This window comes from Cibotium barometz, chromosome 16, assembly GCF_041138505.1.
Source record: "Cibotium barometz isolate CiBa-2024 chromosome 16, ASM4113850v1, whole genome shotgun sequence".
Lineage (NCBI taxonomy): Eukaryota > Viridiplantae > Streptophyta > Polypodiopsida > Cyatheales > Cibotiaceae > Cibotium > Cibotium barometz.
In genome coordinates, this window is record NC_141061.1 from 6226699 (window position 1) to 6237193 (window position 10495).

The 10495-nt window shown below is 42.0% G+C and overlaps 1 long non-coding RNA gene across 1 annotated transcript; it reads left to right on the forward strand.

Moving 5' to 3' along the window:
* Positions 1-8751: 8751 nt before the first annotated feature.
* LOC147630300 (uncharacterized) lies at positions 8752-9634 on the forward strand. Its single transcript, XR_015267628.1, has 2 exons — positions 8752-9120; positions 9275-9634. It is a non-coding gene; the product is annotated as an uncharacterized LOC147630300 (long non-coding RNA).
* The last annotated feature ends 861 nt before the right edge of the window (positions 9635-10495 follow it).

A 10495-nucleotide genomic window follows, 5' to 3' on the forward strand; every position in this document is an offset into this window, starting at 1 on the left:
TGCATGCTTTGCTTGTATAGTTTCATGGTTGATCATCCTCTTGCTTAAGTCTTTTGACATTTGACATTTGAGTGCGAAGGTTGATTCAGTTGGGAGAAGACAAGGAAACGGTGAACGGTATTGTTGGGTAAAGGTTTGTCTTCTCTAACTCACGAAAAGTTTACAACTTTGGCCATGAGAGCTTTATCTCTCTTGCCCATTCTGCGTGCATGCATGCATATCTTTTTTGGTGAGTGAGATGAATTTTCCATCCACATTATATGTTTAATGCATTTGGTATCTTAGTGGTACTCATACGTGCAATTAGGCCACATCTTTGGAGGTGATTGTTTGGTATGAAGAAAAGGAATGAAGGGGTGGGAAGTAAGGCAAATGTAATCCCATATGTGGCTTGGACTTCTCCGGTGAGATTATGGTACGAAGGACCAACTGGTATAGTTGTAAGCTATCATTCCTACTTTCAACATGAAGGAGGTGAGTATGTAGTGGGTAATTGATAAGACTTCTGAGCTCTAAACTCATCATCACAACTCACATGCACTTTCCTGTTTACAACATACCCTTTTTTGAGATCCCTGTTGTGAGTCATCACGGAGTCCACGAGCACATACACGAATATATATGCTACATCTATCTTCTAGGGACCGATTTTACTTATTTGGTTGATTTACATTGCATAGCAATTGAGTCTACGGATTGATGAGGGAGTGGATCAACTATAGCTTTCAAGGAGAATAGAGACCTTGACTGATGTGGACTTATGGACTCTATTATAACCACCTAATCTACGGCTACATCCTCAAGTTTTCTTTTTCCAAGCATGTAAAAAAATCTTCTACTTAGCCTGTAGCTCTGATACCACACTCATGGGACCTTCCTCTAAGTACAAGTTTTCAACAAACTACACAATTGCTTTAAATAAGTTAGCTAAAATAAGTTAGCTACAAGTTAATACATCAACCTTAGAAGAAGAATTGAATAAAAAACTTAAGCAGAAAAATATTTATCAACATAAGACAAAAGCATTGGGTCCAATCTACCCCCCATATGTGAGACCCGTGGTCTCACTAATGAGTATTTCGATGATTTATTAAGGTATGAAGTAATTTGATACAATCAATACATCTTCTCATCAAAGGAGAAAAGAGAAGATGGAAAGAAAAGAGAGCTTCATCCAAGGAACCTGTAATTCTTACAAACCATGTTTAATATCTCTCTCTCTTACACACACACACTCATGAAATAATTAAACCATATAAGGAAAACAATAAAAGAAAATGATACTCCCTATGACGTTTGCTTGTCTCAACATGTCATGGCTCCCTGTATACAAGTACAGGCCTGCAACTTATAGCCACTGTAATTCTTTGGTTTTTCGCTAGAATATAGTTGTGTTGGTACTTAAAATTACGAGAATAAGCATGGTTTATAACTTATGTAGGTCGTTTTGCTAAATTCGGCCGTATGCAAAAGACAATCTGCTTTTTGGGGATCTCTATCATAAAGATGCTATTTTTATCACGAATTTATTTTCTTTATATTTTTATAAAATTTTAGAGATATTCATACTAACTCTAATTTTATTGAATAAATATAACTAAATTCTCAAGAAAGTTCGCTCACATAACACACACCATGCACCACACGTTCATACCTTGCATAGGACACTTAAATACACTCCATTGAACCTTAATTCATGGTATGGCTTTAGCCACACCATACACCACATGTTATACCTTGCATAAAAAAACACTAAAATACTCTCCATTGAACCTGACTCCAAATCTATGCATAATTGCAAACGTACATTCCTTCACACGAATGCACATTCCTTCAAGATTACACAAGGTCTTTGAACAACCAGTCACCTAGGAATGCACATTGACTTGTGTGGACGCATGTTCACTCATCCACGCACACATGTTCCTTACTTCGACGGATGCACATGCTCCTTACTTCAATGATACACACATCCCTTTATCCCCCAGAATCTCCTGTACATATGCACGTTCCTACAATCAGTCACACATTCACTTGTGTGCACGCATGTTCACTCATCCACGTGCACATGTTCCTTACTTCGACGAATGCACATCCCTTTATCCCAGAATCTCTTGTATATATGCATGTTCCTACACTCTGCAAATTCATGTTCACTTGAGTGAATGCACATTCACTCCTTTACCAAAGACTTGTGAATGTACGTTCACTCCTCTACCAGAGACCTATGAATGTACACTCCTTTAATAGAGACTCGTGAGATGTACGTTCACTCCTCTCTTATGTGTACACACATTCACTTGTGTGTGCATAAGTGAACAAAGCAGCACGTGAATTTATGGGTATGTTCACACACGTGTTTGTGCACCAGATACATGTTCACACACGTGTCTGTGCACCAGATACATGTTCACACATTTTTATGCGCACATAGGTTCACATGTCATGTGCATGTGCACATTCTTTCACCGTGCCTTACACTTATGAATGCACTTTGTTTCCTCCTTTGGTTTGTAAACATACGTTCACTACCTTGGGAATGGGTATTCATACATGCGAACATACGTTCCGTCCCTAGATCTATTCCCACTCTCCTTGTTGCTACACACTACCCTAAACTTCGTTTTCAAAGTTGCTTTTCCCACCACAAGAAGATCACCATGTGACAGAGGCCACGTTGTCAGAGACCATCATCTAGACTGTGAGCAAAAAGAGGAAGCTTTGAAGGAGCATAGGCTACAGGAGTACAAGGTGATAGAGAACCCCTCCCCCGGTTAGGATCATCTTAGAGAAATGGGTGGCCACATGATACTAGACCACATCAAATTGCAGTAGAAGTTCACCTACCACACCGAGCCATGCTATGAGATTGTGAGGAGGCTTGATGTCATGGTGTACATGAACCATCTATGCAATCATCACAAGAGGAACAATGATGATCTCATATACAGTCTATGCGATTGTCACGGCGCTCCGATCTCACCATGTGTATGAATTTCATCTTTACATACGACACCAACCTCTGTACATGGAAGGTAGTGGATGTTGGAATTAGGGTTGCAGGAAAGCACACAAAGCTTGGAGAAGAAGAAGCAAGAATGCACACAACACACAATGTATTAGATTGTGTCAATGTACAAAAGATGAGTTAGCCCTAGAAGGATGGGCGTATATACAAGCCGAGGGAAAAAACCTCCTAAAGAGGGAAAAAGTGCCCCGGCGGTCCTAAGTGTGTTCCCACACATCACTGCCTATATATATGGCAACAAATCCCCCCTGGGAGTGATGGTGTGAACGAGAGCTGGCACTCATGTATAGGGGAGTGCCATGCCCGAAGTAGATCAGTCCACAAAGGGGAGCAAGCCCAAAGCTTTGCGGAAAGCTTCGAACTTCTCACGAGGAAGCGCCTTTGTGAAAAGATCGGCGAGGTTGTCCTGTGTTGGCACATAGGCCAAGCTGATCTCTCCTGCTGAGAGTCTCTCCCTGACATAGTGATAATGCACCTCAATGTGCTTTGTGCGAGCATAAAAAACTGGGTTTCTCACAACTGCCAATGCACTTTGACTGTCAGTGAAAATAGAGGTGGCAGACTCCTGTCCAACACCCAAGTCACAGCCATAAGCCGTCTGAGCCACACACACTCAACCGTCGTAGCTGTGAAAGCTGCCCTGTACTCAGCTTCATAACTAGAAGTGGCCATAGTAGGTTGCTTCTTGCTCAACCAAGATATGCATGAGCTACCGAGCATGAAACAAAAACCACTTGTGGACACTCTTGTGTCATAGCAACCAGCCCAATCTGAGTCCGAAAAAGCATGTAAATCTGGCGGCAACGATCCCCCCTTGGGATAAAACAACCCAAGATGTATGGTGCCACTCAAGTAGCGAAAGATGCGTTTAACTGCCTTCCAATGCTGAGACCCTGGGCTATGCATAAACCTGCTCACCTGTGAGACTGCAAACTGAATGTCCGGCCTCGTAATGCATACATAAATGAGACAACCAACAGCTGTCTAATAGAATGTGACATCAAAGTGATCTCCAACATCATGAAGACTCAACTTCAGACCTGTCTCCATTGGAGTAGTAATAGGCTTGCAGTCTTCAAGGCCAAATCTCCGCAACAATGTCTCAATATACTTTGTCTGACACAAAGCAATACCTCCATCACACTGCTTAAATTGTATCCCCAAATAATGATGCAAATGCCCCAAATCTGACATCTCAAAAGAGGCATTCAAATCAGCCTTAAAATCAGCAATATGACTTTCATTTGGTCCTGTGAGCAGCATGTCATCGACATAGAGAGCAATGATTAGATGTACATCATCCACACATTTAACATATAAAGTGCTTTCTGTTGGACTATTCTGAAAACCATGTGCAGTCAAATATGCATGTATCTTTTCATACCAAGCTCGTGGAGCTTGCTTTAAACCATATAAAGCTTTTTTCAACCTGCAGACTTTGTTTTCCTGCCCTCTTTGAACAAAACCACGAGGCTGCGATACATACACCTCCTCATGCAAATCTCCATTTAAGAATGCAGTCTTTATGTCCAACTGATGTACATTCCAACCATTATGAGCTGCCAATGCACAAATGCTACGAATGGTAGTCATACGACAAGTGGGAGCAAAGGTCTCATCAAAATCAATGCCCTTTTCTTGAGCATAACCCTTTGCAACAAGTCTAGCTTTATAGCGATCAACACTGCCATCTGGCTTTCGTTTCAACTTAAAAACCCACTTACATCCAATGGCCTTTTTACCAATAGGCAAATCACACAAAGACCATGTACCATTCTTCATTATAGCATCATATTCACTTTGCATTGCAGCCAACCAATTTTCTGATTTTTGTGCCTCATCAAATGAAAGAGGTTCTTCCTCTTCACACATACTAGACACAGCCAAAGCATAACAATCTGATGCATAAGAGGCATGCTGAAAACCTGAACGAGTACGACTAGATATAGGTGCATCAATTTTACTATCACACAAGGTTTGCACCAGCCATTTAGGCATACCTCTAGCTTGCTCATTTTCAGCCCTATCCTCAGAAATTACATCCTGTAAATCTGCATCAGAAATGGGCTGATCTATGATGTCGTTTGATATCTGCATAGGCTGAATATTTGCCTCATTAGGACTTACATTTGAATTCCCACCTATAAACAGAGGCAACAATGTATCAAATACATCCCGTGAGCTCACACCTGTCTCTTTGGTACATGATAACAAAGGCTGCACATCATCTTCCACAAAAACAACATCTCGACTAATCAAGATACGCTTTGACTGCGGATGATACAATCTGTAACTCTTGCTCTCAGCACTGTAACCAACAAAAATGCATTTGACAGCCTTATCATCCAATTTTCTGCGTTGTTGCACAGGCACTAAAGCATAGGCCAAGCAACCAAAGACACGCAAGTGACCAATAGAAGGTTTCCTGCCATGCCAAGCTTCATATGGAGTAATAGACTGCAAGGCCTTAGTGGGACACCTGTTAAGTACATATGCAGCACACATGACAGCCTCAAGCCAAAACGCATGTGGCAAAGCTTGGCTCTTGACCATACATCGTGCCATCTCCATAAGTGACCTATTTTTCCTCTCAGCAACACCATTTTGCTGAGGGGTATACGGCACTGTACATTGGTGTTTTATCCCACGACTAGCTAGAAATGCATCAAACTCTTTAGACATGTACTCCCCCCCTCGATCAGAACAGAGGGTGCCCACAGTATAATTGGATACATTTTCAACCATAAGAAAAAACTGTTTGAAGCATAAAAACACTTCGGACTTTGCCTTCAGTGGATATACCCATGCATGCCTTGAGTAATCATCAATGAAAGTCACGAAGTACAAGTGTTTCCCAAATGACGGAGTTTGCATAGGCCCACATACATCACTATGTACAAGTTGCAATTTGCGAGTGGCCCGCACAGAACCATCCTTTGGAAACGCAGAACGCTGCATTTTGCCCAAAATACAGCCTTCACAAACATGTTTCAATGGTGCCTCAAGAGGGGGCAATGAAGCAACCATATCAAATTTCTGCAAACGCAGCAAACTAGCAAAGTTCAGATGACCAAAACAAGCATGCCATAGTTTTGCATCTGAAACTGCCTTTTCATCAGAAACTGCATTTGCTGAATCTTCCACACACTTGTCATAAGAATTGAGCCTATACAGCCCATGAAACAAGGTGCCAGATACAATAATCGTATCACCAGAAGTCAAATCATGAACAGTACATCTGTCATCCACAAATTTGACTACAAGTCCAAGTCTAGCAAGGCGCAGAGACAGACAATAGATTCTTCTTTATCCCTGGCACATACAAAGCATCTGAAAGTGTAAAAGCGCTGCCATTTGCAGCAGTAAGCATAATTTTACCAATGCCCTTCACTGGGTAAGAAGCATTATTGGCACATGTGACAATATTCCCATTAGGGACAGCCTCAAGAGAAGTGAACATATCACGATGCGAGGTAATGTGCTTTGTAGCACCACTGTCAAAATACCATACATTAGAGTCAACAGAAACTGCCAAACATGCATCATGTACAGATGGGTCATACTGGCAATACATTTGTAGAATCTGCATTTGTAGAAGCATCCGCTATTGTGGCTGCATTTGACTCTTTCTTCTTTGCCTCTTTAGCCTTTAGCTTAGGGCAATTCTTAATGACATGATCATTTGCCTTACAATAGTTGCACCTAGTCTTTTTCTTGCCTTTATATCAAGAGCCTTCTCAGACTTATTGTTGCTACCTGTGGAAGGAGAAGAAGTTGCAGACCTACTAATAGGAGAAGAAACAGTGGAAGGGGTTGCCTTACCACTTCTTCTCTGCTGCTGCTGGGCAGCAATAAATGCTTGATCAACTGCACGTTGCCTGGCCCTGTTTTGCCTGGACTGCGCTTCTTGCAAGAGCTTGTTGACTAAAGTATCATACTTGACAGCATCAGGTCTGTTCTCAGTAAGAAGTCTCCACGTGGAAGCAAAAGTCTGATATGTCTCAGGTAAAGCATCGAGAACAGTCTGCACAAGAGAATGATCAGGAATAATCTCACCTGCAGAAATCAACTGTTCTTTGAGATCTTTAATCTCAGCAAGAAAAACATTCATGTCATCATCTTCCTGCATAATCTTCAATTCTAGCTCTTTATGCAGGTAAGAGATTTTTGCCTCGTTACGACCTGCATACAAACCAGCTAGAATATCCCAAGCCTGTTTTGCTGTTTTAGCTGAACGAATATGTGGGGTGATGTTACGTTTGACAGAAAGTGCAATCAAGGCATGAGCCTGCGCATCTTTACCATCCCAACGAGCTTGTTCAGCAGTGGGTAAAACAGCAGCAACAGTAGAGTTGCTAGAACCTGCAACATCCTCAACAGATCCTACATCCACAGAACCTGGACGTACATCCATACCCTGCACAATGTTCCACACTCCTTTTGCAACCAAAACATGCTGCATCATGTATGCCCAAAGTGGGTAGTTGTTGTCTCCATCCAGTTTGTCTTCAGCAGACAACATGCGAAATACATCATTGCTGTTATCAGCCATGGCCACTGACTGAAACTGATGCAAAAGCTACCTGTAATGAAGCAAAGACTGAACAGAGAACAACTCGTGCTATGTAGCACGGTCCACAATAGAATACGTATGCCTGTTTTGCAGAAAACTGCACTGTCAAAATTTCTGTAGAAAATGACGAAGACACCTGTGCAGAACTTGAAATGCAAAAACGGAGCCCGAAACGACCTCAGATGCAATTTCTGAGAACGCAAAGCCTTAAAGGCCAATTCGCAGAGTATAGGGACCTGCAAGCGCTCATGAAAGCTCACCTCAATCGGAGAACGTGAGTCGGAGAGTGCTGGCGGCGTAGCCCTGGGAGGAGCCGATGCCTGCTCTGATACCAATTGTTGGAATTAGGGTTGCAGGAAAGCACACAAAGCTTGGAGAAGAAGAAGCAAGAATGCACACAACACACAATGTATTAGATTGTGTCAATGTACAAAAGATGAGTTAGCCCTAGAAGGATGGACGTATATACAAGCCGGGAGAAAAAACCTCCTAAAGAGGGAAAAAGTACCCCGGCGGTCCTAAGTGTGTTCACACACATCACTGCCTATATATATATGGCAACAGTGGATCCCAAAGGCATGGAGCTAACTACCCCCTCTATCTGCCTAGAGTGATTGAGCCCATCTCGACTTTACAAGGCCCTGTGAAGGATGTAATCTAAGGCCCGACCAATAAGGATAGGATGGAGTGGGAGAATATCTCTTCATCAGAGCTCATCCTAGTTGCATGTGCCCTCACCTTTATGAAATGATAGACCCCTACAGGAACATACGCCACTAGTAGCCAGTCAGGTCGACGACCACACGAACCCATGCTAGGCACAATGGCCACAAGGTTGGTCTCACCATCTTAGAGACCCCGAGGGCTAGAGAAGAAGGCATTTCTAATTTGCAAACCTAGGAGTTCGGAGAGAAGCCTAAGCTTCAGCTCAACTTTCCATGGTTCAAGCCTCCTTAGGCCCCCCAAGGTCATCAACTAGGCATGGTTGCTCTGCACTCATGTGGAATTGTATAACTGGGTGCCAATTTGGTTTGTCAACATCTGCTTCTTCAAGCTGATCATTACTTTGACACGATATGAATAATAGCAGATGCCATTAGTCAAAATGCATGGTATTGCACAATCTTTGGCAACTCTCCTTGTGGCAAGAATTTTGCAAAATTTCAACGGTGTACGTGCCAGATTTGCCCTCGAAAGGGACCTGCCCAGGTATGAATACTACAAAAATTTGCGACCATGGGCGGCCAGGTGTGGACAGTCGACTTGCCATGTACAGTATGAACCCTAGAACGCTGTAAAACAAATATGTTCTGAAAGATTGAGAGACAGTGTTCTGCGAGTAATTTGCCTCAAGATTGACCCAGGCTCTTGCTTGAGCGTGTGCTTGTGGTTTCATTAGAGGCAAAAAGTTATGAGATTTCAGATCCTTGGTGATGCATCGCTTCTGGCATCTCCTTCTACACGAAATCCTACATTTTCAAAAGCCTGCGTGTAGTCTCTCAAGTGATTAGGTTACGAGGTGTGGCCTTGCTCTTACACACGATTCTCTGGGCGTCTGCTTTGTGATTTGGAAGGCTCTCTCCTTAGGTTCACTTTCAGTTGTATGTAATTTGATGTGTGCCATGCCATGCCCTTTAAAGCATTTTAATGGTGGAAAGTGCAAGTGTTTTCAGGAACAGACAATGCTACCATTGAAGGGCCAAGGCCACCGAGCTTATGTTTCGACCTGGGAACGTGAAGAAGGTGCATGTCTTCTGTATGTTGTTATGGGTTGTTCTCTATCTATGGTTTAATGCACTCACCTGGGCTTTGCAATTAGTTAAACTCATTGAACTTGGTCCTAAGGTTATACCTGGGTTCATATAGGACACGAGGTTTGTTGTTGCACCTAAAAGATCCAATAGTTGACTGCTTCTCTTTGGTTGGGTTGCAAAGATTTAATACCAGATCTATACAGAAAACCCAAGTAATGACAGCAAATGTGAAGATTGATTTGTGACATAGTAATGAAAAGCAAGCTCTCTATCTATTGTTAATCCATTCTAGTTTTGAGAATCCATCCGTGTATCTATTGTCCCACCAAATTTATGCATTGCTGAGTGTTGGTGGCTTCATGCTTATGGGTATCCCTGATTCAATACTTTTGTTTCTCTAGCCACACATATTGACGATGTGTTCAAGATAGAGATTGCCCTTTGGTGAGTAGACAAAGCTAACAACGGAACATAAGAATGTGATCCAAGCATGTTTGTCGTGCAACTTGGTTTAAAGATCTAAGAATAGAGTGAGTCTATGAATTCTAATAATAGATCGAGTCTATGTCAAACTTTGTATTTATTGTGAGTAACATGTTGCTCTTGGGTAGAGACATACCAACAAGAATGAGCTATCAAGGTTGTTCGTAGAAAGCAACTATTGTTGGCCAAAGTGAATGTACATGATAATGGATGTCTTTGCTTACTTTGACACTTTGTTGCTTTCTTTGATAGTTTTCCTTTATTCAGCACCTCTACTTACTTTATTACTTTCTTTGATATTCCTCTTTTCTTTTTTTGTTGGCATGTGAGGCTAATACGGTATATGGTGTCCTTCTTATTGAATGAATGTTTTATATATATGATACTTGCTCACACCGCTAGGTGTTTTAGCGTGGTGAGGCAAGGGTGGAAGAAGCGTGTGATTGTTTCCTTAAATTTGTTTGAAGATGTGGCTCTAATGATCATGGAGGTGAGGCAAGTATTGCTTCCATTGGGCTACTTGGAAGAAGCTATTCAAGGATTGGATTAGCTTTAGAGAACATAGTGGTGGGTGTAACCTATGGAGTATTGGATATAGAGGAGCATGTTATCCTCTTTGTTGGCATCCATGGTAGGTGTTTTCTTTTCTCCTTGTCC